The sequence below is a fragment of the Physeter macrocephalus genome, chromosome 15 (assembly GCF_002837175.3).
Source record: "Physeter macrocephalus isolate SW-GA chromosome 15, ASM283717v5, whole genome shotgun sequence".
Classification (NCBI taxonomy): Eukaryota; Metazoa; Chordata; class Mammalia; order Artiodactyla; family Physeteridae; genus Physeter; species Physeter macrocephalus.
The window spans coordinates 252,379-258,853 of NC_041228.1; the positions used below are offsets into that span (position 1 = coordinate 252,379).

The window sequence follows — 6,475 nt, forward strand, 5'->3', positions numbered from 1 at the left end:
AAAAAAAAAAAAAAAAAAAATTTGTGGGGTGTGATAAAGGCAGTACTTAGAGGGAAATTTATATCATTGAGCGCATATATTAGAAAAGAAGAAAGATCTAAAACCAATCATCCAAGTTTTCATTCTCGGAAACTAGGAGAAGATGAGCAAATTAAGTACAAAGTAAGCAGAAGAAAAGATAGATATTAAAAATTAGAGCAGGGGCTTCCCTGGTGGCGCAGTGGTTGAGAGTCCGCCTGCCGATGCAGGGGACACGGGTTCGTGCCCCGGTCCGGGAGGATCCCACGTGCCGCGGAGCGGCTGGGCCCATGAGCCATGGCCGCTGAGCCTGTGCGTCCGGAGCCTGTGCTCCGCGACGGGAGAGGCCACAACAATGAGAGGCCCGCGTACCGCAAAAAAAATAATAATAATAAATAAATAAAATAAAAATTAGTGCAGAAATCAATGAAATTGAAATAGGAAATTAATGGAAAAAAATCAATGAAATTAAAACCTGGTTCTTTGAGGTGATGAAGAAAACCAATAAGCACTAGCCAGTCTAAGAAAAAGAGAGAAAGGACACAAATTATTAATATCAGGAATGAAGGAAGCGATATCACTACAGATTCCTTGGGCATTAAAAAGAAAATACAGGGAATTCCCTGGCGGTCCGGTGGTTGGGACTCTGCGCCTTCACTGCTGAGGGCCCCAGGTTCCATCCTTGGTCAGGGAACTAGGATCCCGTAAGCCGCGTGGCCAAAAAAAAAAAAAGAAAAAAAAAAGAAAGAAAATACAGGGATGCTATGAACAACTCTGTGCACACAGACTTGATAACCTAGGTGAAATAAACCAATTCTTTAAAAGACACAATCTGCCAAAACTCATGTAACAAGAAATAGACAATCTGAATAGGTCTACATCTGTTAAAGAATTTGAATCAATAATTAATAATCTTCCAAAACAGAAAGGACCAGGCCCCGATGGGTTCACTGGTAAGTTCTACCAAACATCTATGGAAGAAATTATACCAGTTCTCTACAGTCTCTTTCAAAGGATAGAAGCAGAGGGAATACTTCCTAACTCATTCTATGAGGTCAGTGTTACCCTAATATCAAAATCAGAAAAACACATTACAAGAAAAGAAAATTACAGACCAGTCTCTCTCATGAACATGGATATAAAAATCCTCAACAAAATATTAGCAAATCAAATCCACCACTGTATAGAAAGAATTACACACCATGACCTAGTAGGATTTATCCTAGGTATGCAAGGTTTGTTCAACATTTGAGAATCCGTATACTCCATTACATCAATAGGCCAAAGAAGAAAAATCCGTGATTGTATCAGCCGATGCAGAAAAAGCATTTGGCAAAAATCCAACACCCATTCATGATTTTAAAAAAAAGGGGCTTCCCTGGTGGCGCAGTGGTTGAGAGTCCGCCTGCCGATGCAGGGGACACGGGTTCGTGCCCCAGTCCGGGAGGATCCCACGTGCCGCGGAGCGGCTGGGCCCGTGAGCCGTGGCCGCTGAGCCTGCGCGTCTGGAGCCTGTGCTCCGCAACGGGAGAGGCCACAACAGTGAGAGGCCCGCGTACCGCAAAAAACAAAACAGAACAAAAAAACCCTCAGTAAACTAGGAACTAGAGAGGAACTTCCTTAACCTGATGAAGAATATCTGTAAAAAATTTACAGCTAACATCATACTTAGTAGTGAGAAGCTCAAAGCTTTCCCACTAAGACCAGGAGCAAGACAAGGGTTTCCCTTCTGACCTCTGCTTTTCAGCATTGTATTGGAAGTACTTGCTAATGCAGTAACACAAGAAAAAGAAATAAAAGGTATACAGATTGGGAAGGAAAAAATAAAACTGTCTTTGTCTACAGATGACATTATCATCTATGTAGAAAATCCTGAAGAATTGACAAACTCCTAGAACTAAGTGATTATAGCAAGGTTGTAGGATATAAGCTAAATATACAAAAGTCAATTGCTTTCCTATATACTAGCAATGAACAAGTGGAATTTGAAGTTAAAATCAATAGCATTTACACTAGTATCCCCCAAAATGAAATAGGTATAAATCTAACCAAATATGTGCAAAATCTATATGAGAAAAACTATAAAATTCTGATGAAAGATATCAAGGAAGAACTAAATAAATGGAGTAAGATGTCACTTCTTCCCAACTTGGTCTACATATTCAATGCAATTTCAGTCAGCATCCCAGCAGGTTATTCTGTGGATATTGACTAAAAGTGATAATAAAATTTCTATGGATAACACACCATTGTAAAGCAATTATACTGCAATAAAGATGTTAAAAAAAATTTTCGATGGAGAGGCAAAAGATCCAGAACAGCCAACACAATATGCAAGGAGAACAAAGTTGGAGGAATAATACTACCCGAGTTCAAGACTTACTATAAAGCTACCATTATCAAGACAGTGTGGTATTGGTAAAAGAATAGACAGATAAATAGAATAGACCAGAGAAACAACCAATAGACCCCCATAAATATAGTCAAGTAATCTTTGACAAAGGGGCAAAGGCAATGCAACAGAGCAAAGATGGTCTCTTCAACACATGGTGCTGGAACAACTGAACGTTCACAGGCAAGAAAATGAATCTGGACACATTCCTTACACCCTTCATGGAAATTAACTCAAAATGGATCACAGACCTAAATGTAAAACACAAAACTAACTCCTAGAAGGTAACGGAGGAGAAAACCTAGATGACCTTGGGTTTGGCAGTGACTTTTTAGGTACAACATCAAAGGCATGATTCATGAAAGAAACAATTGATAAGCTGGACTTCATTAAAATTAAAAATTTCTGCTCTGGGGCTTCCCTGGTGGCACAGTGGTTGAGAGTCCGCCTGCTGATGCAGGGGACACGGGTTCGTGCCCCGGTCCGGGAGGATCCCATGTGCCGCAGAGCAGCTGGGCCTGTGAGCCATGGCCACTGAGCCTGCGCGTCCAGAGCCTGTGCCCCGCAACGGGAGAGGCCACAACAGTGAGAGGCCCGTGTACCGCAAAAAAAAAAAAAAAAAAAAAATTTCTGCTCTGCAAAAGACCGTGTCAAGCGAATGAGCAGACAAGCCATAGACTGGGAGAAAACGTTTGCAAAAGACACAAATGATAAAGGACTGTTATCTGAAATATACAAAGAACTCTTAAAACCCAGCAGTAAGAAAACAACCTGATTTTAAAATGGGCCAAAGGGACTTCCCTGGTGGCACAGTGGTTAAGAATCCACCTGCCAGTGCAGGGGACACGGGTTCAAGCCCTGGTCCAGGAAGATCCCACATGCCGTGGAGCAACTAAGCCCGTGCGCCACAGCTACTGAGCCTGTGTTCTAGAGCCTGTGACCCACAACTACTGAGCCCGCGTGCCACAACTACTGAAGCCCGCGCGCCTAGAGCCCATGCTCCACAACAAGAGAAGCCACCACGATGAGCAGCCCGCGCACCGCAGTGAAGAGTAGCCCCTGCCTGCTGCAACTAGAGAAAGCCCGCATGCAGCAGTGAAGACCCAATGCAGCCATAAATAAACAGATAAAATAAAACGGGCCAATGCAGCCATAAATGAATGAATGAATAAATAAAATGGGCCAATGCAGCCATAAATAAATAAGTAAATTTATAAAAATAAAATGGGCCAAACACCTGAACAGACACCTCACCAGAGAACATATACCGATGGCACATAAGCATATGAAAGCTGCTCCATATCATCTTTCATCAGGGAAATGCAAATTAAAACAACAGCGAGGTACCACTCCACACCTATAGACGTGGAGGAACCTTAAATGCACATCAACTAAAGCCAACCTGAAAAGGCTGCACATTGCGTGATTCTGACTCTGACATTCTGGAATCGTAGTGTGTAGCCTTTTCAGATTGGCTTCTTTAGAGGCCAAAGATTTGCTCATTGATTTGGCTTCAGATTTGGCTTCTGTGGAGACGATAAAAAGATCAGTGGTTGCCAGGGATGGGGCGGGGGTTGGGGGGAGAGATGAACAGACAGAGCACAGGGGGTTTTAGTGTAATGAAAATGCTCTGTATGATACTATAATGGTGGATACAAGTCATTATCCATTTGTCTAAACCCATAGCATGTACAACACCACAAGTGAACCCTAAGGTAAACTAAGTGGTCAATTATAATGTGTCAGTGTTGGTCCATCAGTTACAACAAATATACCATCGATGGCGAGATGTTGATAACTGGGGAAGCTGTGCATGAGTTGGGGCAGGGGATACATGGGAAATCTCTGTACTTTCTGCTCAATTTTGCTGTGAACCTAAAAGTGCTCTTAAAAAAAAAGAACTAGATATTCTAGAACTGAAAAATATAGTAATAAAAACTAAGAACTCAATAGATGGGTATAGGAACAGTTTAAACACAGTTGAATAGAAAATTAGTAAATTAGGGGCTTCCCTGGTGGTGCAGTGGTTGAGAATCCGCCTGCCAATGAGGGGGACACGGGCTCAAGCCCTGGTCTGGGAGGATCCCACATGCCATGGAGCAACTAAGCCCGTGTGCCACAACTACTGAGCCCACATGCCACAGCAACTGAAGCCTGCGCGCCTAGAGCCCGTGCTCCACAACAAGAGAAGCCATAGCAATGAGAAGCCCGCGCACTGCAACGAAGAGTAGCCCCCTCTCGAGGGAATTAGAGAAAGTCTGTGCACAACAACGAAGACCCAACGCAGCCAAAAATAAATAAATAAAGTTTATTTTTTTTTAATGTTTAAAAAAAAATAAGAACGAAAATCAGTAAATTAGAAGGTAGATCAGAAGAACACATCTGTGTGGAGAGGCCAGGGGATGGAAAATACAGAATACAGCCTGAAACCATATGGAACACAATGAAGAGGACTGCAGTTGATTCCCAGGAAAGGAGAGAGAGGAAACGGGATAAAAGTAATATTGAAAAGATATGGTCAAGGGTTTCCAAAAATCATAAAAGACGTCAGGGCCACAGATTGAAAAAGTGCTGTGAATCCCAAACACTGAAGCACATGTTCCAAATACTAAATGTAAAAAGAGACTTCCCTGGTGGCACAGCAGTTAAGAATCTGCCTGCCAATGCAGGGGACACAGGTTCGAGCCCTGGTCCGGGAAGATCCCACGTGCTGCGGAGCAGCTAAGCCCGTGCACCACAACTACTGAGCCTGTGCTCTAGAGCGCACGAGCCACAGCTACTGAGCCCACGAGCCACAACTACCGAGCCCGCACGCCTAGAGCCCGTGTTCCGCAACGAGAGAAGCCACCACAACGAGAAGTCCACGCACCGCAATGAAGAGTAGCCCTGGCTCTCCGCAACTAGAGAAAGCCCGCGCGCAGCAACGAAGACCCAACGCGGCCAACAAATAATTAATTAATTAATTAATTTTAAAATGTTAAAGGAAAATCTTTAAAGCAGCCAGGAGTCTTTTGGGGTAAGGGAGCAGGTGGCAGAGGTGAGCCCCACTCATCTCTCTGGGACTTGGTCCGGCCCGTCGTGGCTGGTACAGCTGTGGGACGTGGTGCAGACCTTCAGTGGGCGGATGTGGCATGTGGTCAAGCCCGTGTATCCCTAGGGGCAGTGTCACCAGGCAAGTGAGGCTCAGAAGAGGCTGAGCGTCTTGGGTGGCCCCCCGCGCTCGGCGGGGCCGTGATTTGGGCCTCACAGCTCCCCAGCTCTCCCTTAGCCTGATGCAGGCTTTCCCAGGAACTGGGGGACAGTTTTATCGTCTCTCTCCAGGTGCAGAGTGCTGACTGTGTGTGTAGGCAGTCAGAGGAGGGCAGTTAGCCTTTTTGACGTTCACAGGAGCCTCTGTGGTTGAAATCCAGGGCCTGAGATGCTGGTGCACAAGGGGTGTGTTGGCCACCCCTGGTAGGAACACAGGCAGGTGCTGAGCCCGGGAGTGAGGCCTGCAGGGCAGTACTCATAGATTCCAAAGCCAGAGAGGCCTCTGGGAGGCCCCCCTCCTGGCTCTTCCTTACAGAAATAGTTCTGTGCCTGGTTCTAGCGTGGGACGAGAGCAGAGACACAGAGGCCCTGGCAGGGAGCGTTGCCATGGGCAGCAGCTGGGGTCTGGGGGAAGCTCCTGGATCAGGAGAGCCCCCAGAGGGGAAGGCTGCAGGGAAATGTGTGAGGGGAGTTCCCAGGACAAGAGGGCAGCTTACTCTAGGCTTCACTGACCAGAGGTCAGGGCCTCAGCAATGAAGAGTGCACAGCTCGCTACTGGGAGCCCCGGTAGGCACCAGGCCCCCACAGCCTGCAGCCCCCAGGGGGCAGGTGTGAAGAGGACAGTGAGAAATGACCAGGCCTTCTGGGCCCTGATGTCAGACACTCATGAGGTCAGCGGGTGGGTAATGGGTCCAGGCTGGCAAAGGGGTCCGATTTCCACCTCTCCTCGGTAACCTGTTCCCCCTAGGACTTCCCCCAGGTAACCTGTCCCCACCAAGACCTCCCTGGGTAACCTGTTCCCCCCAGGTAACCTCC

The 6,475-nt window shown here is 46.1% G+C and overlaps 1 protein-coding gene across 1 annotated transcript in view; it reads left to right on the forward strand.

Moving 5' to 3' along the window:
* Nucleotides 1-6,475, forward strand: part of ARHGAP39 (Rho GTPase activating protein 39) — a 62,838-nt gene that overhangs the window by 39,428 nt on the left and 16,935 nt on the right. The gene's annotated exons all lie outside the window — the stretch shown is intronic.